A 24475-nucleotide genomic window follows, 5' to 3' on the forward strand; every position below is an offset into this window, starting at 1 on the left:
GGCTTTCAGCACAGCTTCGAGCTCCTGCTGAGGCTTTCCCTTCCTGCAGAATGGTTTTGTCTGTTATTTTTATTACAGTTCCAAAAATTCAGCTGGGCTGACTTCTGCACCGTGTGATCTTTGTGCATGAACTGGCCAGGGGCAGTGGGGTGCCTCAGGAAATGAAACCATTCTTCCTTCGAAGTGCGTGCCGGCCAAGATAAGTTGACATTCTTCCGTACCACAGCACTAGTTGCTCGTCACGCTAGCCTGTCTCCCTGCCTCCACTTTCACCTCCGCTGAGAGAGCACAAGGGCTGTTGCTGCTCAATATTTCTTTCCTTTGTCCTTCTATTTAACAGCAGGATTTGTGAACATAGATGTCCATTTGTCCAAGATTAGTCTTATTGTCCTCCTTATTTTTTGGGCCCTGTCTTTTACTGCCCCTTCCCCTCCACCACCCACACAGCAGGCTGGAGTAAGATCTGCACATATCTTGACACATTCACACCTCAGATGGAAGCTGATTCCTCTGTACATGGCATCCCCAAGTTAAGGAAGGTTACAGCCCGTAACCCGAACTGTTTTCAGATTGGAAATGTGGCCACAATCAAAATCAGACTTATTATAGTGAACAGATGTCATGATATTTGTCAATATGTGGCAGCAGTACAATGTAAGACATAAAAATTACAATAATTTACAACGAAGAGCAGAGGGATCGGAGAATATAGGTGCATAATTCCTTGAAAGTGGTGCCACAGGTAGGTAGGGTTATAAAGAGAGCTTTTGGCACATTGGCCTTTATATATCATATTGAATACAGGAGTTAGATGTTATGTTGAAGTTGTACAAGATGTCGGTGAGGCATAGTAATTTGAAGTATTGTGTGCAGTTTTGGTCACCTATCTTCAGAAAAGATATCAGTAAGATTGAAAGAGTGCAAGGAAAATTTGCAAGGATGTTGCCAGGACTTGGTGATCTGGGTTATCGGGAAAGGTTGAATAGGTTAGTTCTTTATTTCCTGGAGCACAAGAGAATGAGGGGAGACTTGACAGAGGTATAGACAATTGAGAGGGATATAGATAAAGTAAATGCAGGCAGGTATTTTCCACTGAGGATGGGTGAAATTAGAACTAGAGGCCATGGGTTAAGGGTGAAGGGGGAAATATTTAATGGGAACATGAGAGGGAACTTCGTCACTCAGAGGGTGGTGAGAGTGTGGAAAGAGCTGGCACGGAAGTGACGGATACGGGTTTGATTTCACCATTTAGGAGACATTTGGATAGATACGAAGATGGGAGGCACATGGAGAGCAATGGTCCAGCTGCATGTTGATGGGACCAGGCAGGTTGACAGGTTGGCATGGACTAGATGGGCCAAAGGGCCTGTTTCCGTGACTATAACAATAAATAAATAGGTGGTGCAAAAGCGGGATAGCGAGGTAGTGTTCATCGGTTCATGGACCATTCAGAAATCTGATGGCGGAAGGGAAAACGCTGTTCCCAAAGTGTTGTGTGTGGGTCTTCAGGCTTCTGTACCTCTTCCCAGGTGGTAGCGATGTGCAGCGGGCATGCCCTGGATGGTCAGATGGATGTCACCTTCCTGAGGCACCACGTCTTAAAGGTGTTCTCAGTGGTGGAGAGGTTTTGTCTGTGACGGAGAGTCTAGAACACTTTGCAGTTACGTGCATTGGAGCCTCTGTACCGGGTGGTGATGCAACTAGTCAGAGTGCTCTCCACTGTAGGTGTAGGAATTTGCTGGAGTCTTTGGTGTCATACCGAATCCCCAAAACTTCCAATGTAGTCAAGCTGCCTTCTTCGTGATTGCGTCAGTCTGCTGGGTCCAGGCTAGATCCTCTGAGATAATGATGCTCAGGAACTTGAAGCAGCCTCTCTTTCTACCACTGACTCCTCAATGAGGACTTGAACGAATTCTCCTGACTTTACCTTCCTGAGGCCCACAATCAATCCCTTGGTCTTGCTGACGTTGAGTGCAGCATCTAGCAAATCCATCCTGCCAGTCTCCCAAATGCTCACTCATATGTATGGGCTGTAGGTAAGTCTAGCCTTTGTAGCCGGGGAAGATCAGCCATTATAAGGCCGGATTTACTGTTCATCTTAAGGTTGGCCTGTCACCTAAAACAGAACGACGTTTTGAACGTCTGCAAGGTCCTATGGTAAAAATACATCCTGTTAGATCAGATATAACTTCTTTGTTAGACAAAATCTCCCATGCTGGGTTTGCCTAAAAAATGTCAACATGGTGCAGTTTTGGACCCCCTAAGGGATGTTCTGATGTTGGACAGAGATCAGAGAAGATTTACGAGGATGATTCCTGGAATACAGGGAGGAATACAGCTAACATATGAGGAGCACTTGTTGGCTCTTGGATTGTATTCATTAGAGTATAGAAGAATGAGAGGGGATCTCATAGAAACAGTTCGAATGTTGAAAGGGTTGGACAGAGTAGATGTGGAAAGGCTGTTTCCCTTGGTGGGTGAGTCCAGGACAAGAGGCCACAGTTTTAGAATTAGAGGGTACCCATTTCAAACAGAGATGAGGAGAAATTCTTTTAGTCAGAGGATCGTGGATTTATGGAATTCGTTGCCACATACAGCTGTGGAGGCCCAATCATTGAGGGCGTTTAAGGAGGAGATTGATAGGTATCTGACTATTCAGGGTATCAAGGGGTATGGGGAAAAAGCTGGAAATTGGAACTAGATGGGAGAATAGTTTAGCTCACGGTGGAGTGGCAGAGTAGATTCAATGGGCCGAATGGCCTACTTCTGCTCCTTTGTCCTGTGATCTTGTGATGCCAGTGGTGCCAACCACACCACTCGATGTGGTAAGTTATTGGTTTGTGTCCTATCGCAGTTCAGGTGGAATGTTGCACTGTCAGAATTGCACTCTCTCAAGGAGGTTGCAGTTTCCTGGCTGCTCGGGTTACAAGCAATGGGGTAGAAGGCAGTTCAGGCCACCTTTTCCCTTTACCTATGTTGTTAGAACTGATTTCTCAGCTGGCTGTTACATTGTAAATCAGCTGCTTCATTCTCCATTCTCAGTGACCTGGAAGTACTGCATTCTCTGTAAAAGGATAAATTGAGGATGGGACAGGTGCTAGGGAAATGCACGCAAGTTCCTTCTCCATTCAAACAAAAGAAAAAATTCAAGTTCTTCTAGGGCCTGACAGTGTAGAAATTAAGGTTCTTTACAGTTGAGTATTCAGAATGGGGGGGGGGGTGGTCACAGATTTGAAATATGAAGTCAACCATTCCAGACACAAGTGAAGAAAAATGTCTTCACCCCATGACTCTTTATATGGAGGTCTCTACATGGAGGGTCAGTCACTGAGTGTATTCGAGGTGGAGATAAATAGATTTTTGGATATTAAAGTTATCAAAGGATTTGGGGTTTGTGCAAGAAATTGGCAGTGAGGTGAAGGAACAACATTGAAGGGCTGAATTTCCTATCCATGCTAATGGACTTCCTCTCTCTATTTTCTCAGTGGGTTTATTGCAAGAAGATACCCTAAAAAGACAAATTGTTGAACTATATCTTCAGTAAATGCTCCATGTAATAACTACCTTACCTTAGCTTCAACCACCCTCCCGTTCTCATGGAAACATCAAGTTGTGCACAGAGGGACCGGCCCTTCAACACAACATGTTCGCGTCGACCGTCAGTTACTGACCTATTGTGACCCCATTTACCTGCACTGCTCTGCGGTGTCTTATACTGTGGCCATGCAAGTGCTGGTCCAGATGCTTCAGGTCAGTCCAATAATCCCTTTTACCCCCTACCATCAGACAGGAGGTCCCGTAGCATTAGGGTGAGGACTGTTAGGATGGGAAGCAGCCAATTCCCTCAGGCCATGTGACTGTTGAACTCCCTGCCACTACTCAGGTCTCATCACTAATCAAGTGCCAGTAGCATTTTGCCGTTTACTTTTAAACTTGCGTCATAAATGCACCTTATTATTTGTTAATATATTTGTTGCAATATTACTTTGTGGCAATATGTGTGAGTTATATGGACTGTGTTGTGCATCTTGGTCTGGAAGAACGTTGTTTCTTTTGGTGGTATACATAAACAATGCCTATAAAAACTACTCATCCCTGCCTAAGTTTTCACGTTTCATTGTTTTACAACTTTGACAAGTGGATTTAATTTGGCTTTTTTAACTGAAACAGAAAAGACTCTTTTGTGTCAAAGTGAGTGAAAATAAACACACAAATTGGTCTCAATTTGTTATAATTATTAAACACAAAATAATTGATAGCGTAATTACTCACTCCCAGTATTTAGTAAATGCAGCTTTGGCAGCAGTTACAGCCTTGAATCTATGTGGATAGGTCTCTATCAGCTTTCACATCAAGACACTACAACCCTTCCCCATTCTTCTTTACAAAACTGTTCAAGTTCTGTCAAGCAACACACATAAAAATTGCTGGTGAACGCAGCAGGCCAGGCAGCATCTATAGGAACAGGTACAGTCGACGTTTCGGGCTGAGCTGCGCTCCACCAGCAATTTTTATGTGTGTTGCTTGAAATTCCAGCATCTGCAGATTTCCTCGTGTTCAAGCTCTGTCAGATTACACGGGGATTGTGAGTGAACAGCCCTTTTCAAGACCAGCCACAAATTCTCAATTGGATTGAGGCCTGGACTCTGACTTGGCCATTCCAGGACATTAACTTTGTTGCTTTGGCTTTATGCTTGGGGTCACAGTCTTGCTAGAAAACAAATCTTCCCCCAAGTCGCAGTTCTCTTGCAGACCGCATCAGTTTTCCTCCAGGATTTCCCTGTATTTTGTTGCATTCATTTCACCCTCTGCCTTCACAAGCTTTCCATCGTCTGCTGCAGTGAAGCATCCCCACAGCATGATGCGGCCACCACCATGCTTCACGGCAGGGATGGTGCGTTTTTGATGATATTCGGTGTTTGGCTTACACCAAACATTGCATTTAGTCTGATGTCCAAAAAGCTCAATTTTGGTTTCATCAGACCATAGAACCTTCTTCCAGCTGACTTCAGAGTCTCCTACATGCCTTCTGGCAAACTCCAGCTTAGATTTCCTGTGAATTTTTTTCAATAGTGCTTTTCTCTTTGCCATTTTCCCATAAAGCTGCAACTGGTGAAGTATCTGGACAACAATTGTTGTTTGTACGGTCTCTCCCATCTCAGCCACTGAAGCTGTAACTCCTCCAGAGTTGGCATAGGTCTCTTGGTGGCCTCCCTCACTCGTCCCCTTCTTGCACGGCCACTCAGTCTTTTTGAGGATGGTCAGTTCTAGGTAGATTTACAGCCGTGCTATATTCTTTCCATTTCTTGACTTAACTGTACTCCAAGGGATACTCAGTGACTTGCAAATATTCTTGTATCAATCTCCTGACTTGTGCTTTTCAATAACCTTCTTGCAGAGTTGCTTGGAGTGTTTTGTTGAATTCATGGTAGAGTTTTTGCCAGGATACTGACTCACCAGCAGTTGGACCTTCCAGATATAGGTGTATTTTTACTACAATCAATTGAAACATCTTGACTGCACACTGGTCTCCAAAAAACAGATTTCCATTTAAATAATTATGTGACTTCTAAAACTAATTGGCTGCACCAGTGATGATATAGTGTGTCATATTAAAGGGGGAATCAATTCTTTTGTGTTTTATATTTGTCATTAATTTAGATCACTTTGTGGAAATCTGTTTTCACTTTGACAGAAAAAAGTCTTTTTCTGTTGATCAGTTTCAAAAAAAAGCCAAATTAAATCCACTGTGATTCAATGTTGTAAAACGATAAAACATGAAAACTTCCGAGGGAGATGAGGACCTTTTATAGACATTTTTTATGGTTGAATGACAATAAAAACTGAACTTGAACTTGAAGTATCCTGAGAATCTCTGCTTCTACCACCCACTCAGGCAGTGCATTCCAGAATCCAACCCCTGGGTGAAAAAGATCCTTCTTCTCTAAATCTCTTCCCTTCACCTAAGCCTATGTCCTGTGGTCTTAGACACCTCAACAATGTGAATTTTTCTCATTAACCATCATATTTCCTGCACCTCTATCAAATCCTTCCTCAGCCTCCTCCGTTCCAAAGCAAACCCAGCCCGTAGTCTCTCCTCATAACTGAAACATTCTATTCAGGTGACACACTGGTGAATCCTTTGCATCTTCTCCAGTGAAATTGTGTTCATCCAGTTGTGTGCTACTCAAAATTGTAGACAGTATTCCAGCTGCAACTTGGATATTCCTGCTTCTTTTCACTTTCATACGGCAGCAGATACAAACGCCTCAAAGTATGTGCTCAAGGACAGCTTCTATCCCATCGTAATAACACTATTAAATAGCTTCTGGGTATAAGCTGGACCCTTGACCTCACAATCTACCTCACACATTATTTACCCGCACTGCACTTCCTCTGGGGCTGTTACACTTTATTCTGCACTGTTACTGTTTTCCCTCGTTCTACCTCAAAGCACTGTGCAATGATTTGATCTGTACGAGTGGCAAACCGTGACAATAATAAACCCATACCAATACCAATAGGAGATGTTTTAAGACGCCCCTATCTTATCATTTAGCACCAGTTAATGAAGGCAAATATGTGCCAGTTCTTCATCACTCTACTCCCTCTGCCATCTTCAATCATTCTTTAATCCCTCCCTTCCTCGATACGCTGTAGGCCCCTATTAATCATGTCCTTCCATTCCTCAGTCTACCTCACACGTATTTCTGAGGGTAAAGTACTAGCGAGGGTTATCTCTCAGTCACAGTGCCTCAGTATCTATCCCTCTCTTCAGCTCAGCACAGCCCTGGAGCGATTTCAACCTGCTCCCCCACCCTTTCCCCAGAGCCTTGCAAGCCCATGCCTTCAGATACTTACCCAGATCCCTTTAAACGCTGTGGCTGAGTCTGACTCCGCTCCTGCCCTGGAAGCATAGGACTTGTTGCACTGAAGAAATCTGTTAATGAAATCTAAAGTCTGGCCAATAACTGCTCAGTGTAAAATATCTGTGTTTACACAAAGCTGACCCACTTTAAGCTGATCACTGAGCTAATCCACAAACTTTGTCCCTGGCAAAGCCTTGTTTATGAGTTTCTGGCTTTCTGTGCAGACCAGATGTCAGGAAGCTCAGCGATATTGTAAAGTCTGAGTGCAATTGCTATATTTTATTTACAAAAAAATAACCTTAGCAACAAGACATCTATAGTGGGAAAAAAGGCTAAATTCTTCCTTTTGCTGACCTATACAAACCCTGTATCACACGTACACAGTCAATTTAAATCCTTACCCACACATTTAAATACTCTCTTCAACTCCTCACACTGTGTTTATCAGAGACTGGAAACTGAAGAGGGCATTTGACCACTGGATTAAGTCTGCATTGGAAATGATAGGTAAGAGTGAAATTGGGATGTGGCCCCCATTTAAATTATTTTGGAATATTGACCGTTGATTTTTGTTTGCAGGACGTCATCATGGGGTGAGGCATTAGAGGAGATGGTGTGGGAATGGGGAGAAAGGGCACAATGATAGATGGGAGCTTCCGTCAGGTAAGGGCAGAACAACCTTTAGCAAGCAATCTGACTGCGTGCTAAATCCAGGCTTTGTCTGGTGTCCCAAGAGTAGAAACAATCACATGGCACATTTTTGATAAAGGATAGGGAGTTCTCATAAAGCCGTAAGTCACAGGAGCAGTATTACGCCATTCAGCCCATCGTGGCTGTGCTGTCATTCAATCATGGCTGATTTTTTTTTTCATCTTCTCCCCGTAACCCTTAACCCTCTTTTCAATCAGGAACCTAACAGTCTCTTCATTAAGTATACCCAACGACTCGATTTCCAGAACGCATTGTGGCAATGATTTTCATTGGTTCACCACCCCTCTGGCTGAATAACTTCCCTGATGTCCCCAGGATATTCATCTCCCAGCCAAGACTCATTACAATAGTTCATAGAATTATTCCTGTGGGATCATGCTTTGCAAATTGATTGTCACATTTTACAAAATAAAATCTTCACTTCAAAGGTATATCTTGGCTGCGAAGAATTTTGAGGCATTTTGAAGGCAGCTGCCGGAAATCTGAAATCAAAACAGAAAGTGCTGGAGACACTCAGAAGGTCGGGTGGCATCTGTGGAGAGAACAGTGGATGTATCAAGTGGCAGACTCTTCACCAATTGGTCTGTTTTCCTTCTCACAGATGCTGCCTGACCTGAGAGGTGCTTCTAGCATTTTCTGGTTTTATTCTGGAACATCCTGAAGCTGAAACAAAAATCTCATGAATCAATCAATCAATCAATAATAGAAAGACAAAAAGTAAGTAATAGCCCTCTCTTTGAGCTTGCTTGCTATGGTCAATGAAGACCAAACCTTTTAAATTGGGGACAAAATGAAGGGAAAAGCTAATGCCTGCAGGAGCAGGAGGAAACAAGATTATGCCCCTGCATCAGCCTCATCCTGCCTTGCTTCTCAATGGTGGTAGCCATTACTGCGTCAACATTTTGCTGAAGAATTTTGTGCTTTCATATGGGAACACTTGACAGGCAAGTTATAATGGGATATAAAGAAATAGCAGAGAAGCTCAAGAAATATGTAGTGCCTGTCTTCATTAAAGAAAAACTGACCAGAAATACCAGAAAACTACGTGTCGGGTGAAAATGAAGGGATTTAGAATCAGTAATAAACAGTATTGGAGAAGTTGGTGAACTTGAATGATGATAAATCCCGAAGCTCCTGATCGTTACCCCTGTGTTTTCAATGTCGTTGCTTTGAAGATGGTAGCTGCTCTGAATATTATCCTCCAAAGCTGCCTAGGTTCTGGAATGAATCCTACAGATGACTGGGGAAATAAATGTGACCCCAATACTTGGGGAAGAACAGAGAAGGGAAGCAGGAACTACTGGCTTTTGCAAACTATTGTTAATGGAGAATGTAGCAACATAATAAAAAGAATATAGGTCTGAGCAGCATGGATTTATGAAAGATAAATAAATTTGAGTGATCTGTTAGAGTTCTTGTAGGATATGATTAGCAGAATAGTAAGAAGACCGTGTAGATGTGAAATATTTAGGATTTTAAAAGCCTTTCAATAAGGTCTCACACAAAAACTTGGTTACAAGATTACAGCTTGGTTTAGAGATAGAAAACAAAGAGTAGGAATAAATGCAACACACATCAAAGTTGCTGGTGAACGCAGCAGGCCAGGCAGCATCTCTAGGAAGAGGTGCAGTCGACGTTTCAGGCCGAGACCCTTCGTCAGGCCTGCTGCGTTCACCAGCAACTTTGATGTGTGTTGCTTGAATTTCCAGCATCTGCAGAATTCCTGTTGTTTGAGTAGGAATAAATGTTTTCCTCAGGCAGTTTATGACCTGTAAGGCACCTCAGGAATTCGTCCTTGGGCCTCAAACATTCACAAACAATAATTTGGCCTTTGCGTCCAAATGTTGTATTTATAACTTAACATGATACAAAACTAGGATTGGGGAGGGGAGGGGAATTGCTTTCCGAGTGGAGGCCTGTGACTAGTGGTGTGCCACAGGGATCAGTGCTGGGTCCATTGTTATTTGCCATCTATATCAATGATCTGGATGATAATGTGGTAAATTGGATCAGCAAATTTGCTGATGATACAAAGATTGGAGGTGTAGTAGACAGTGAGGAAGGTTTTCAGAGCCTGCAGAGGGACTTGGACCAGCTGGAAAAATGGGCTGAAAAATGGCAGATGGAGTTTAATACAGATAAGTGTGAGGTATTGCACGTTGGAAGGACAAACCAAGGTAGAACATACAGGGTTAATAGTAAGGCACTGAGGAGTGCAGTGGAACAGAGGGATCTGGGAATACAGATACAAAATTCCCTAAAAGTGGCGTCACAGGTAGATAGGGTCGTAAAGAGAGCTTTTGGTACATTGGCCTTTATTAATCAAAGTATTGAGTATAAGAGCTGGAATGTTATGATGAGGTTGTATAAGGCATTGGTGAGGCCGAATCTGGAGTATTGTGTTCAGTTTTGGTTACCAAATTACAGGAAGGATATAAATAAGGTTGAAAGAGCGCAGAGAAGGTTTACAAGGATGTTGCCGGGACTTGAGAAACTCAGTTACAGAGAAAGATTGAATAGGTTAGGACTTTATTCCCTGGAGCGTAGAAGAATGAGGGGAGATTTGATAGAGGTATATAAAATTATGATGGGTGTAGATAGAGTGAATGCAAGCAGGCTTTTTCCACTGAGGCAAGGGGAGAAAAAAACCAGGGGACATGGGTTAAGGGTGAGGGGGGAAAAGTTTAAAGGGAACATTAGGGGGGGCTTCTTCACACAGAGAGTGGTGGGAGTATGGAATGAGCTGCCAGACGAGGTGGTAAATGCGGGTTCTTTTTTAACATTTAAGAATAAATTGGACAGATACATGGATGGGAGGTGTATGGAGGGATATGGTCCGTGTGCAGGTCAGTGGGACGAGGCAGAAAATGGTTCCGCACAGCCTAGAAGGGCCAAAAGGCCTGTTTCTGTGCTGTAGTTTCTATGGTTCTATGGGAGGGGGAAGAAGGGAAGAGAATTCAAGGGGCCTTGAACACAGCTGAGTGAGTGGACAAGAATATGGCAGATAAAAAAATGTGGGATATCCACTTTGGTGCATGTAACAGAAAAGCAGAGTACTTTCTAAAAGGTGATAGATTGAGAAATGGGACCCAAGGAATATTTGTCTACCAGTCATTGAAAGCCAGTATGTAAGTGGAGCAAATGACTTAGAAGAGAAACTGCATGTTGGCCTTTATTTATGAGAAGATTTGACTACAGGAGTAAAGGTACCTTAAATGCAATTCTATAGAGCACTGGAGTAATAGAGTCATACAGCATAGAAACAGGCCCCAGGTTGGTCATGTCCTTGTATCCACAGACCTCATTGTCTTCCATGTTGTATACTGTGTTTCAAGTTCTCATCTAAACACTCTCCAATTTTTTGGAGAGTCCTGGCACCAGCAGTATGTACCAGATTCCAACCATCCTCTGGATGTACCCTCAAGTCCTCACTAGATCTTTCTCCTCTCACCTTAAGTCTATGCTCCCTGACAACAGACACTTAGAACATATAATATAGCACAGGAACAGACCCTCCAGTCCACAGTATTGTGCCAAACTATTTAAGCCACTGACACCTAATCCTTTCTGCCAGTACATGTCCATATCCAAAATTTTCTGCAGATTCATGCACCTACCTCACATCCTATTAGATCTTACGATTGTATTTGTCCCCATCACTACTTCAGGAGCATATTCCAAGCACCTACCACTCTCTGCTGAAAACACTCGCCCCACATATCTCCTTGGAATTCCCCCTCTCACCTTAAATTTCGATCTCGTGAAAAAGATCTCCCAACTAGTACCTGGCCAGTCTCCTCAATGTCTTCTCCAGTGCAATCACACACTTCCAAGAGCGTGGTGACAAGAATTCTACACAATACTCCAACTGTTCCCCAAAGCTTTTTTTAATTGTCTCATAATATCTTTGCTGTTACGTTCTAATAAATACAAATATCGCCTGTGCATTCTGTACCAACTTAACTTTCTGTACTGTTGTTCAGGATGTGTACAGCAAGGCCCCCCTATTTCTCCCTGATTCCTAGTGCACTATACTTTGTGTATCACCAAATCTTCATCCTCTCGAAACACATATCTTCATATTTTTCAGCATTAAATTCCACCTGCCGTTTTTCTGTCCATCGGATGACCCTCCTCACTGTCAACCACGTCATCAATTTTCATGTCATCTGTACCACCTACATCCAAGTCCAAATTACTAGTACATGTAAAAAAAGAACAAGGTCTGAACTCTGTTGAACATCACCTGCCATGGGCTTTCAATCACAAAATCGCCCTTCTATTACCAAACCGATTTTGTTTCCAACTTTCCACCCTACCCTGGATCTGATGGTCCCACACTTTCAGCCCAGTCTCCTGCATGGAATGTTGTCAAAGGCCATAGAAAAGTCTATCTAGACAACATCAACCACGTCATCCTCATCAACATAGTCACCTTCCCAAAATATTCAATCAAATTAATCTTAAGAAAGTCTGTCTTTCCAAGTGCAGATTAATCCTGTCTCTCAAAAATTTTTTTCAATATTTTTCCTGCCACTGGATGTAGACTCGCCCTAAGCCAAGGGTCAAGGTCTCAAAATAAGGGACTGGACATTTAATCATGAAATTAAGGGATATTTCTTCACTCAGAGGGACTGCAAATGCTGTCATCTGGTGTTACAGAACAAACTCAACAGGTCAGGCAGCATTTGAGGAGGGAAACAGACAGTCAATGTTTTCTGGACAAAAGTCAAGAGAATTGTGTCTAGTACAGGAAAATAGCACTGAGATAGAAGATCAGCTATGGTTTTCATAACTGGTAGATCAGGGCCAGATAACCTACTTTTGCTCCTGATTTTTCTGTTCTTAGTATATTGAATCATATGCTGGAAAGCAATTAGCTACTTAGCACTGTGGTTAACTGGCCATAAAACTGGTTTGTGGGTTGAATGTCTTCCAGAAGGAATTAAAAGTCAGTGGGAGAAGAATATCAGTGTGAGTTGAATAACTGCTTTTACTTGATCTAAAGAGGAATCAAGGAGTGCATTTTTCTACAGTGCCTGCAGTGTTGATAGTTTAATAAACATACACCTCCACTACTGACATCCTTCTTCAAGTCACATTTCGACAACATCAGCTTTCTACCACTCCAGCAACAAGATTCAGCGGTAAACTTTCTCCCATGAGTTGGAATGTTGTTGGTCAGGAACACATAAATCCTTAAATGGGAATATGGTGAGCTATCCCTCTGCCAGCATCACTGAAACAGAGTAGTTGGTCATTATCACATTGCTGTGTGTGGGAGCTTGCTGTGCACACTGTGCATGCCTTTTTCTAAACTATAACAGTGAATTTACTTCAAAATATAATGCTGCACTGATGTATCCTGAGGCTGCAGGAGGCTTCCTGAAAGTGACCAGCCTTGTAGGTAGGGTGGTAAAGAAGGCACATGGCATGATTGTAATCGTTGTTCAGTGCACTGAATATAGAAGCAGGAAGTCATGTTGCAGCTTTGGTGAGACCATGTTTAGAGTATTGTGTACAGTTCTAGTTGACCCATTACAGGAAGAATGTAGAGTCTTTGGAGAGGGTATAGAAGAGGTTTATCAGGATATTCCCTGGATTAGAGAGTATGAGCCATCAGGAAAGGTTGGAGAAACTTGAGTTGTTCTCTTTGAACCATCAGAGGCTGAGGAGAACCCAGATATTTGATTATAATATTATGAGTGGCATAGATAGGGTAGGCAATCAGGATACTGGAGTACCAGAGAATATGAATTTATGGTGAAGGGGGCAACTTTAAAGCAGATGTGCAGGGTGTGTTTTTTTATACAGAGTATGGGGGGGTGCCTGAAACAGGCTGCCAGCAGAGGTGTTTTAAAAAGCTTTCAGACAAGATTCAAGATTGGTTAATGTCATCTCCAGTACGCAAGTGTAAAGGAGAACTAATTGTTACTCCAGGTCTGATGCAGCACAAAAAAAAAGATAAAGAACAGAATAATAATAAAAAACACAATACATTTAAATACCTGATAGCTCATATACACAGATTGATTGTCTGTCCATAAGGTCGGATTATGCACAGGAGTGTCTGTACATAAGGTGACTGACAGGAAATGATGAAGTAGTGTTGGTGGTGGGGTGTATGGAGGGTTGGATTAGTGGATGGAGATTTTGATCAGTAGTACTGCTGGGGAAAGTAACTCTTCTTGAGTCTGGTGGTCCTGGGGTGGATGCTACATAGCCTCCTCCCTGATGGGAGTGGGTGGGATATTTCATGATATTACTGGCTGTTTTCCAGCACTTTTCTGTATACATGTCCTCGATAACGGGTAGGCTGGTGCCAAAGATGCGTTGGATAGCTTTGCCCACCCGCTGTAGAGCCTTTGTGTCTGCCGCAGTAATAAAGTCAATTCAGTTCCGTGCAGTTTCAGTAATGCAGCTTGTCAGAATTCTCTCTACTGTGCAGATGTCGAAAGACGTGAGTATCGATGTGCATAGTCCAGCTCTCACCAGACTCCTCAGAAAGTAGAAGTGTTGGTGAGTTTTCCTAATTGTGTGGAATATGTTCGGGGGCCACAAGAGGTTGTGCAAAATGTGCGCTCGCAGGAGTTTGAAACCGCTTGCAGTTTCCACTGTTGTGCTGCCGATGGAAAGAAGGGTGTAAGTGTTGTGAGTTCTCTTGAAGTTGATGACCATCTCATTTGCCCTGTTGACACTGAGGATGAGGTTATTTGCCTCGAACTCTTTCACCTCCTATCTGGAGGCCATCTCATCGTTGTTGGTGACGAGCCCCACCACAGTTGTGTCATCAGTGAACTGACAATGTGATTACTCGGGTGTTTGGCCGTGCAATCGTGTGTGAGCAGGCCGTACAGCAATGGGTTTGGCACACAGCCCTGGGGGGCACCCGTGTTGAGGGTGATGGGGAGGGAGGAGTGGTTGTGCATCCTGACTATCGGAGGTCTGTTGGTTAGGAAGTCCAACACCCAGTTGCACTGTGGTGTATTTCGACTGAGGAGTAGGAGCCCATAAATACATGAATGTGTAGAGAATAGAAGGATATGGATCATAAGACCATAAGACATAGGAGCAGAATTAGGTCATTCAGCTCTTCGAGTCTGCTCCACCATTCCATCATGGCCAGTCCCGGATCCCACTCAACCTGCTTTCTTCCCATATCCTTTGATGCCCTGACCAATCAGGAAACTATCAACTTCTGCCTTAAATATACCCACAGACTTGGCCTCCACTGCAGTCTGTGGCAGAGCATTCCACAGATTCACTACACTCTGGCTAAAAAAAATTCCTCTTTACCTCTGTTCTAAAAGGTCACCCCTCAATTTTGAGGCTGTGCCCTCTAGTTTCGGATGCCCTCACCATAGGAAATATCCTCTCCACATCCACCCTATCTAGTCCATTCAACAGTCGGTAGGTTTCAATGAGATCCCCCCGCGTTCTTGTAAATTCCGGTGAGTACAGGCCCAAAGCTGCCAAACACTCCTCATATGTTAACCCTATCATTCCCGGAATCATCCTCGTGAACCTCCTCTGGATGTGACAACACATCCTTTCTGAGATATAGGATCATGTAAAGGGTGAAGAGATTAACTTGACATTGTTGTGGCACAGGCCCGTTCCTGCGCTGTGCTGTTCTACTTTCTATAAACGCTATTTCTGCTGGCTCAGAACACTGCAGCTATTGCATGGGTATAGAGGTTGGATTATGTACACCCGCTTGCACAGACCTAGGCATGGATTTCAAACAGCTAGTGTCAGTGACAATAAACCAGATTCTGATTCCAGGAGATTCAATCCCAATTCACCCAGTGGCAATCTAAGTGGATCAGATGAGCCACTTGGTCCGAGCTTTGTTGCAACCCATTGCATGCAAGTCAGTTATCCGGTCATTCTGCTCTCCCACTGGAGAGTTAGGCTAAAGTTATCCCACATGTCCTTCAGCCAGAAGCTGCTCACCCACATACACACATAATGCACTGTCCACAGTAAAAGTTCTCTCACTGAGTGCCAGCTCATTTTGGCTTCAGTTTTCTGGCTTGCTTAAGATTATTTACACAGGAACTGATTCCAAAAGTTCAACTCCAGTCTCTCTGCATTAATGCGGGCCACGGTTATGTAAATTCTCAAAACAGGCACCATGTGATTATCGTTCAGTTAAAATAAATGCTCATGGTTTGAAAGCCAAACTCTAAGGCATCAAAGTTGCATTAAACTGGATCCATGACTGAGAAATGAGGTGCATGATGTGTCAAATTGTACACACGATGCTACAAATTGTAATTAATCTGTTTATATAAACCCTCAGTAAGATAACTTCATTGGCCAGTTTAAGAGGTTTTTTATGCCTCAGAATACAACAGTCAAGGACACAATGAAGCAATTCAAACTTTCTTACCTTTAAAACCTAAAAGCCCACAGCAATGAAGCAGAGAGAGAAGTCTGCACTTATTGAAACTCCATGATTACCCTGGCATTTTGCCTCTTTGGTCTGCTGCTAAAGTTCACCAGCACAAATCTGCTGAGCCAGAATTAATTGAAAATCAGTTTGACTGGGCAAAGTTGAAGGAATTTACACTAGTTTGGATCTATCCAGGTCAGTTCGTGCAGTAATATCAGCAGCAGTCATATGAGGTGCTGCACCCTTGCAAAGTGAAAGAAGCTTCTGCCCTGTATCAAGCTGGAAATGCTGCTGTAAATTCTACTTGGTGTTACATGGCCGTGCAACACTGGGTCAGCTGGCAATGGAGTCAAACCCATCACTCTTTCTCATCACGGAAAGCAGTCGGGAGCTGAGCAAAGTAACATGCCCCAAACTCAGACCCACACGTTTTCCAGGACATGAAAGCTCTTCCAAATCATCGAATAACTTGTGGTCGGTATATTAATAAGAAATGTGAGGCATCCACAAAGAGCAAAGAGCGCCTTCTTTCTGAAGAACTACCATTGTTTATTGTACTCCGTTAATCAACTGCTTTGTACTGAGCTGCCTGACGACCCTGGTGCACATAGTGCAGCCTTGCCCTCCTGGCTTTAACTTGGCCTCTAATGAACTGAAAATGACACTGTTGACTACAATCATCAACTCAATTATATGCAAGTACCATGTTGCGAAGGCTATGAAAGACTTCTTTTCTTTGGCAGATTGCTGAGCTTCAATTCAAGTACGATCTGATGATACTTTAGATAATTTTGGATGTTATAAACACCAGCATGTCTCCCTCGAGCAATCCAGACAGTGAAACAGAAGAGAGATACTGCCTAACGTCTGATAGGAAGTGGACCTAGTGCGCACAAGAAGTTAATTATGATCAGGCGAACAGTTCTTTCCATCAGGATGGGATTAACCAAGGACACAATCAAGGAGCTCTGACAAATTGAAGTCAAATGGCAGCAAGTGACAGCTCTCCAGTAGTGGGAGTCATACTTCGTCCAAAGGAAGATGCTTGTGGTCACTAGAAGTCAATCAACCCAAGGCCAGGACTGTGTCCTGAGCCCAACCACCTCACCAATGTTCATCCTTCCACCACGAGTGGAGATGCTTGCTGATTGCTGCACAACGTTTAGTTACACAGCTCTTCAGCAGTTGAAGCGGTCTGTGCTTGCAGACAGGCAGACCAAGGCAACATTCAGGCATGGGTCGCCGAGTGGCAAGTAACATCTGTGCCAGGCAATGACCATTTTCAATCAGAGTGAGTTAGGAAGTCCACCTTTGACATTGATTGGCACTAGCATTGCCAGGTCCCCCTCTCCCACTATCATATGCTGGGGGTCACCTCACTGACCAGTTCCATAAACACTTTGACTGTTAGGGCAGGTCAGAGAGCGGGCATCCTGCGGCAAATGATTATGTCCATAAGACATAGGAGCCGAATTAGGCCATTCTGACCATTGAAACTGCTCCACCATTCCAGCGTGGCTGATTTATTATCTCTCTCAGCCCAATCATTCTCCTGCCTTCTCCCAGTAACCTCTGATACCCTTACCATTAAGAACCTATTAAATCTACCCAGTGACTAGGTCTCCATAGACCTCTGTGGTGATGTGGTGATGGACTACAGTGTCTGTCTATCATAAAGCCTTTAGGATCTGGAAGGCACAAGTGAAGGCCGCGTAGAAAACCTCTAACTTGCCTGGATGAATATAGCTCCAACTCTTAAGAGGTGCAACGCCATCCAGGACAAAGCATGGTCCCTATTCTGACAGCCTTCGTTCCTTCACATACCTTCATTCTGCTATGGCAAGCTCCCAGTGCCTGCGGTATGTTTCATCATCCAATTACTGTGCAGTGAAGAGGTGGAAACTCAGTGGGTTGAGCAGCTTCCTTCTCGTGCTGCAATAACTCTTCCCAAGCCTTTCACCTTGGACATCAGAGATGAAGAGGCAGCAGCGCCTGCCGGCACCACTCAACGTCCCACACATCACCCTGACCTTGAAATATATTACCAGTCGGTCAGTGTCATTGGGAGTAAATCCTGGAATTCTCTCCTCGACAGCACCTACACTGACTGAGATTCAGTCAATGTGGCTCACCACCATCATCTCAAGGGCAATTTGGGGTGACCAGTAAATGTTGGCCTTGGCAGTGAGACCCAGATCTATTTCATTTATCCATTGCTAACAGTCCCAAAGTTCAGCTCCCATTCGCGTTTGTATATGGTGGCCACATCATTTTGCATATTTTCCTTACAACACAGGAGTCCATTTGTTCCACTCAGTCCTTGCCAATATCAGAACAATCCCAGCAGTCTATTTGTCCGATTTACTTCCCATCAGTCCACCTTCCCCCTTCGATGTCCATGTCCCTACCCCCTAACTACACTAGGGGCAACTTACAGTGGCCAGTTAACAGCTTTGGGCTGAGGAAGGGAACTGGAGACCCGTGGTCAGAGGGATAAGGTGTAAACTTCACACAGAAGGTCAGGATTAACTGAGGCACTGTGGAATAGCAACACTGCTGTGTCTGCCTCTCCGCTGCCTTTGGGAGGGTACTGACGGTACGGTATTGATGTTGGTTTACTATGGTCACATGTACCAGGGTACAGTGGAAAGCTTGCCCAGCACACTGTTTATACAGATTAAATCATCACACAGTGCAGTGAGGTAGAACAAGGTAAAATATCAGCAGCACAGGATAAAATGTCACAGCAGTGCAGGTAAACAACAGGCGCAAGGTCATAATGAGATGGATTGTGAGATTAAGAGTCTGTTTTATCGTACAAGAGATCTGTTCAATAGTCTGATAACAGTGCGATAGAAGCTGTCCTTAAGCCTGATGGTATGTGCTTTTAGGGTTTTGTTTCAGCTGAGGGGGTTTCCATTTTAAACCTACTCCGTTGAAACACTGTTCAGCGAGGAGGAGGAGGTTTTTTTCTCTATGAAGGGATTGAATCTTTCTAATTCTGTACCACGGTGCTGGGCACACATACATTGGGCATCCCTAATTGCCTTTGAGAAGCTGATGGTGAGCCACTTGGATTGAATCTCAGATGGGGAAGGACTTCCGGGACTTAGCACTGCTCTGTACTGCTGCCACAGAATAAACAAATTTCACAACGTATGCGACTCGAGTGATGATAAACCTGATTCTGATATGGGTCTATTGTGGACTGACAGTGAGAAGGGGGCAGTGAGTGGGGAATCATGGTCCGGAAAAGGGGAAAGGGAAGGGGAAACAGCAGGAAGCACCAGAGAGACATTCTGTAATGATCAATAAACCAATTGTTTAGAGTCATGTGACCTTAACTGGTGCCTCGAGGTTGGATGTGTCTCCATCCGCGTCACCCCCTGCCCCGGGCATTCCTTCTCTGCCACCCATGCCACACAGCTCCCACAGTGCCCCAGCCTCACCATTCCCAACATCCTTTGCTCCAGCCAAATTTACCGACTCACTCTCTGCTCCATGTTGACAAATACAGTACTATGAAAAAGCCTTAATATACATATGTGCCTAAGACTTTTGCACAGTACTGTATTTCCAAGTCAGGCTGGTGTGTGTGACATTGGGGAGGACGTGTAGGGACACGTCTAATAGATCTAAAAGGTTTGTATCTACAAGTTACTGAGAGGTTAGACTTAATGATCTGAAATATGGGCAGACTTGGGTTCAGATGTGGTACCGTGAAGGCAGATTCCTGGAAAATCTGTTGGGTGTGGCTCAGATGGTCAATTTTTCTTCTCTGAATCAGGAGGTGATGTTTTCACTACTGAGGACATGAAAGGTAGCGTGGAATGACACTCTTTGGCTGACGTGTTAAACCAAGAGCCTCTTGGCTCTCTCTGGGAGATGTACCAGGTCTCGTACAATGCTGGGGAAGTCCAAGGAAAATCCCAGACAACATTTTGTTCTTGACCCTACAATCCCACAACAACTAGTCATAGAGTCATAGAGAGATACAACACAGAAACAGGCCAGTCGGCTCACCCAGTCTGTGTCAACTACCAAATACCCACTGACACTAAAGATACAATAACCTGTTTTATTGTCCCCACACTCCATCAACTAACCATCCCCCTCCATCGGCCCAGTTTCATCACCCGTCACCTCTTTGGAAACAATTTGCATTGATCAATCATCCTGCACGTCTTCAGGAACGGGAGGGAACTGGGCCACTCCGGGTGAATACATGCAATCAAAGGAGAGGGCACAAAATCCTGAAGTCGGAATTGAACCCACGGTGCTAGTTCTGTGAGGCACCCGATCCAACAGCAGCACTGCTGTGCCACCGCCACTTCGAAGTTGAAAGTAAAATTATCGTCCAAGTACATATCTGTCACCATATACAACCACCAGATTCATTTTCTTGCGGGCACACTCAGCAAATCCAAGAAACACAATACACACTGAAACACCAGAAACACATTGAAAGACAGCACCCAACAGGACAGACAAACAACCAATGTGCAAAGGACATCAAACTGTGCAAATACAAAATAAAAATAATAATAGAAAATAAATAAGCAATAAATATTAAGAATGTGAGATGAAGAGTCTTTGAAAGTGAGTGAAGTTGAGTGAAGTTATATCCCCACTGATCCAAGAGCCTGATATTTGAGGGTTAATAACTGTCCCTGAGCCTGGTGGTGTGAGTCCTGAAACTCCTGTACCTTCTTCCTGATGGCAGCGACGAGAAGAGAGCATGACCTGGGTGGTACTTATCTTCATCACATGTTCTTGGGAGCTTGCTGTGCAAATATCGTCAACCACAATTCCTTCAGCACAACTTCAAGGCACTCTTTTTCCTCTTTCAGGTATGAGCATGCATGCTTCTGTCAAGTTGAAAACCAACTGAACTTAAGTGCCTCTTCTCAGAGCTGAGCACTGTTATACAATAGCTTGTGAGATTGAAACACACACATCACCCGGACATATACCACCCACCCAGTGCTGCTCAAAATGAAATGCAGACAAATTCCTGCCTTCATAATGTTGGTTTTTCCAACTTGCTGGAGATACCTTGTTGTGGTTAGCTGCCGGTGACTCGTGGTGTTCCTCAGGGCTCAGTACTGGGACCGCTACTTTTCACATTGTTTGTCAGTGATTTGGATAATGGAATTGATGGCTTTGTGGCAAAGACTGCAGATGATATGATTCAAGTTTACTTGTCACGTGTACAGTACAATGAAACATACAGTGAAATGCATCATTTGTATTAACAACCGATAAACCCAAGGCTGTGCTGGGGGCAGCCCACAGCTGTCACCACACATTCCAGTGCCAACACAGCATGGCCACAATGCTTGGCACAACAACAAGGAATACAAGGCGCAGCTACACAAGGACAGCAGAAAGAAACCCCATTCCTCCCTCCCACCCACACACATATAGGACAGGCCTACCGCTACAGCCTCCAGCAGACACAGATTTCGGCCCGCAGACATGGGGCTTCCACCTCCCCAGTGGACTTACAGAGATTCTTAGATTTGGCCTCCCCTTCTGGACTTCCGATTTGACCCTCAAGCCTTGATCCTTGACATTGATCTTTGGATGGGATCCTGAAAACTAGGCTTCAAAGTCCACTTTCACTAATTCATGAACCCACGGAGCCATTGTACTCATTCCTCCTGCCCACTTGGAACTCCAACTCCACTCGACTTGGAGAACTCCTGTTTACTCTCTGTCAAGTTCAATACCCAACCACTAATGTCACAAGTCTGCATTTTCAGGTTTTCAAATGCGGAGCAGAATCTTAGATTGCAACCTGGCCTCTAATTACCCCACAACTCTCCCTAAACGATATTCTGACCTCTAACCACCCTCTCTGTCCCTAGAACTATGTTACGAACTGAAAAAATAATTTAAAAAATTAAACATTAAAAAATAATTAAACTACAGGCAAAGCATAGGGGTACAGATCACGTGCAAGCAGATGAGATTCGTTCAATTTGTCATCATGGTCAGCAGAGACATGGTGGGCCGAAGGTCCTGTTCTACGTTCAGTTACTTATTGACGTGGGTGGGACAAGGGAGGAGAGGTCAGCTAACTGTTCAGCTTGTTACGTGAGGAAGTGGGTGCACACGCAAGGTCTGAACCTCCACAGAATCTCATTCAAATATCAGCTGCGGCTGGTGTGATTAGAGGAGTAATTTCCCATTCCTAGACTGTCTTGCAATCAACTTTGCAAAACGTTCAGGGCTGAGTGGGCGAAGGGGATACCTTCAGCTTCTCACTTTTCTGTTGAGTCGGTCACGGTGCTGCCAATCTCCAGCACCGCTCCAGAATCTCTGATATTCAGGGTCAGTCTGCCCTATTCTGATCCATTCTAGAGAAGAACCACAGGGACATTTCTTTCTTTAGATGACCAAGGATGGAAGTGGTTCCTGCATCACAATTTGGAAGAAGTAATGGGACCCATCTTCTCTCAGCATTAACTGCCTTCTGAACAATCTACAATATTCTGAACAACACACACACTATGTCAGAATGCAGTTTATTGACAGTGGCTCAGTGTTCAACGCCATCATTCCTACAGTCCTGATCAAAAAGCTACAGAACTTGGTTCTCTGTACCTCCCTCTGTAACTGGATCCTCAACTTCCTAACCGGAATACCACAATCTGTGCGGATTGGAAGGAACATCCCCACCTTGCTGACAATCAACACTGGGGCACCATGGGATGTGTGCTTAGCCACAGCTCTACTCTCTCTACACCCATGACTGTGTAGCTAGGCATAACTCAAACGCCACCTATAAATTTGCAGATGATAAACCATTGTTGGGAGAAACTCAGATGGTGACCTGGTCGCAACATGTTGATTCAGCTTTAAAGAAGGCAAGACAGTGACTATATTTCATTAGCAGTTTGAGGGGATTTGGTTTGTCACCTAAAACACTTGAGAACTTCTACAAATTTACCATGGAGAGCGTTCTGATTGGCGGTATCACCATCTGGTATGGCGGGGGTGGGATGGGGGGGGCTACTGCACAGGATCAAAACAAGTGGCAGAAAGTTGTAAAATTAATCAGCTCCATGATGGAGATTAGACATCTTCGAGGAGTGTTGCCTCAGGGAGGCGGTATCCATCATTAAAGACCCGCACCACCCAGGACACGCCCTCTTTCCACTGATACCTTCAGCAAGAAGGTACAGAAGCCTGAAGGCACACACTCAGTGATTCAGGAACAGCTTCTTCCCCTCTGCCATAGGATTCTTAAATGGACACTGAACCCAAAAACACTACTACCTCAAGCAACACACATCAAAGTTGCTGGTGAACGCAGCAGGCCAGGCAGCATCTCTAGGAAGAGGTACAGTCGACGTTTCAGGCCGAGACCCTTCGTCAAGACTAACTGAAGGAAGAGTGAGTAAGAGATTTGAAAGTGGGAGGGGGAGGGGGAGATCCAAAATGAGAGGAGAAGACAGGAGGGGGAGGGATGGAGCCAAGAGCTGGACAGGTGATAGGCAAAAGGGGATACGAGAGGATCATGGGACAGGAGGCCCAGGGAGAAGGAAAAGGGGGAAAACCCAGAGGATGGGCAAGGGGTATAGTAAGATGGACAGAGGGAGAAAAAGGAGAGTGAGAGAAAGAATGTGTGTATAAAAATAAATAAGAGATGGGGTACGAGGCGGAGGGGGGGCATTAAAACGTCGACTGTACCTCTTCCTAGAGATGCTGCCTGGCCTGCTGCGTTCACCAGCAACTTTGATGTGTGTTGCTTGAATTTCCAGCATCTGCAGAATTCCTGGTGTTTGTGTTTTTAAAAACACTACTACCTCACTCTATTTTGATTAATTTCTGTTTTGCACTTACTTATTTTAACTTAACTATTTTATATACAAACAATGTTCCATTGTTTTCTATATTCATCATGTATTGCTACTGCAAAGTTAACAAATTTCACAACAATGAGTATTAATATTAAATCTGATTCTGACATTCCTCAGGGAAAAAATAATCCTATTATCTTCCCAAACAATATGTGATTCCAGTAGTATGATTATGAAGATGTGGGTTCCTTTCTAAATTCAATACTGGCTCAATCTGAACAGCTGCTCTTTTTTTTCTATGGGTGAGGAGGTCGGGGATTGTTACTGTCGCTGTTTGTTTTCTGCAGCTAAGGGGGTTGGGGACTGGTATTGTCACTTTTTTTCTGCGGGTTGGGATGGGGGATTTTGGAGTCGGTGAGTTTTATTTCTTTTCTTTTTCATGCTGGAGGTGGGAGTTGATGTCTTTCCGTGCTCTCCATGATTCAGCTCCCATGGTCATTCTGTATTTCATGGCTATCTGGAGAAGACGAATATCAGAGTTGTATTGTACATGCACACTTTGACAACAAAGTGAAACCTTGAACCTTTGAACCTTTGATTGGAGTAACTTGTCGATGTAAGATGTGGGACCCTGTAAAGGTTTAGGGTAGAGAGCATCACAACAGTTAGGCTGGGATTGGAACACATTT

The 24475-nt window shown here is 44.0% G+C and overlaps 1 protein-coding gene across 4 annotated transcripts in view; it reads right to left on the reverse strand.

Moving 5' to 3' along the window:
• Positions 1 to 24475, reverse strand: part of palm1a (paralemmin 1a) — a 334532-nt gene that overhangs the window by 186242 nt on the left and 123815 nt on the right. Inside the window, exon 1 of one of the 4 annotated variants that reach the window (XM_063032808.1) lies at positions 15976 to 16048. The exons of 2 other annotated variants lie outside the window; for them this stretch is intronic. The gene's annotated coding sequence lies outside the window, so the exon portion shown is untranslated. Of the gene's footprint in view, positions 1 to 6861; positions 6909 to 15975; positions 16049 to 24475 lie in introns of those variants that run through there. One more of the 4 variants, XM_063032809.1, reaches the window with a different exon arrangement.

The sequence above is a fragment of the Mobula hypostoma genome, chromosome 24 (genome assembly GCF_963921235.1).
Source record: "Mobula hypostoma chromosome 24, sMobHyp1.1, whole genome shotgun sequence".
NCBI lineage: Eukaryota > Metazoa > Chordata > Chondrichthyes > Myliobatiformes > Myliobatidae > Mobula > Mobula hypostoma.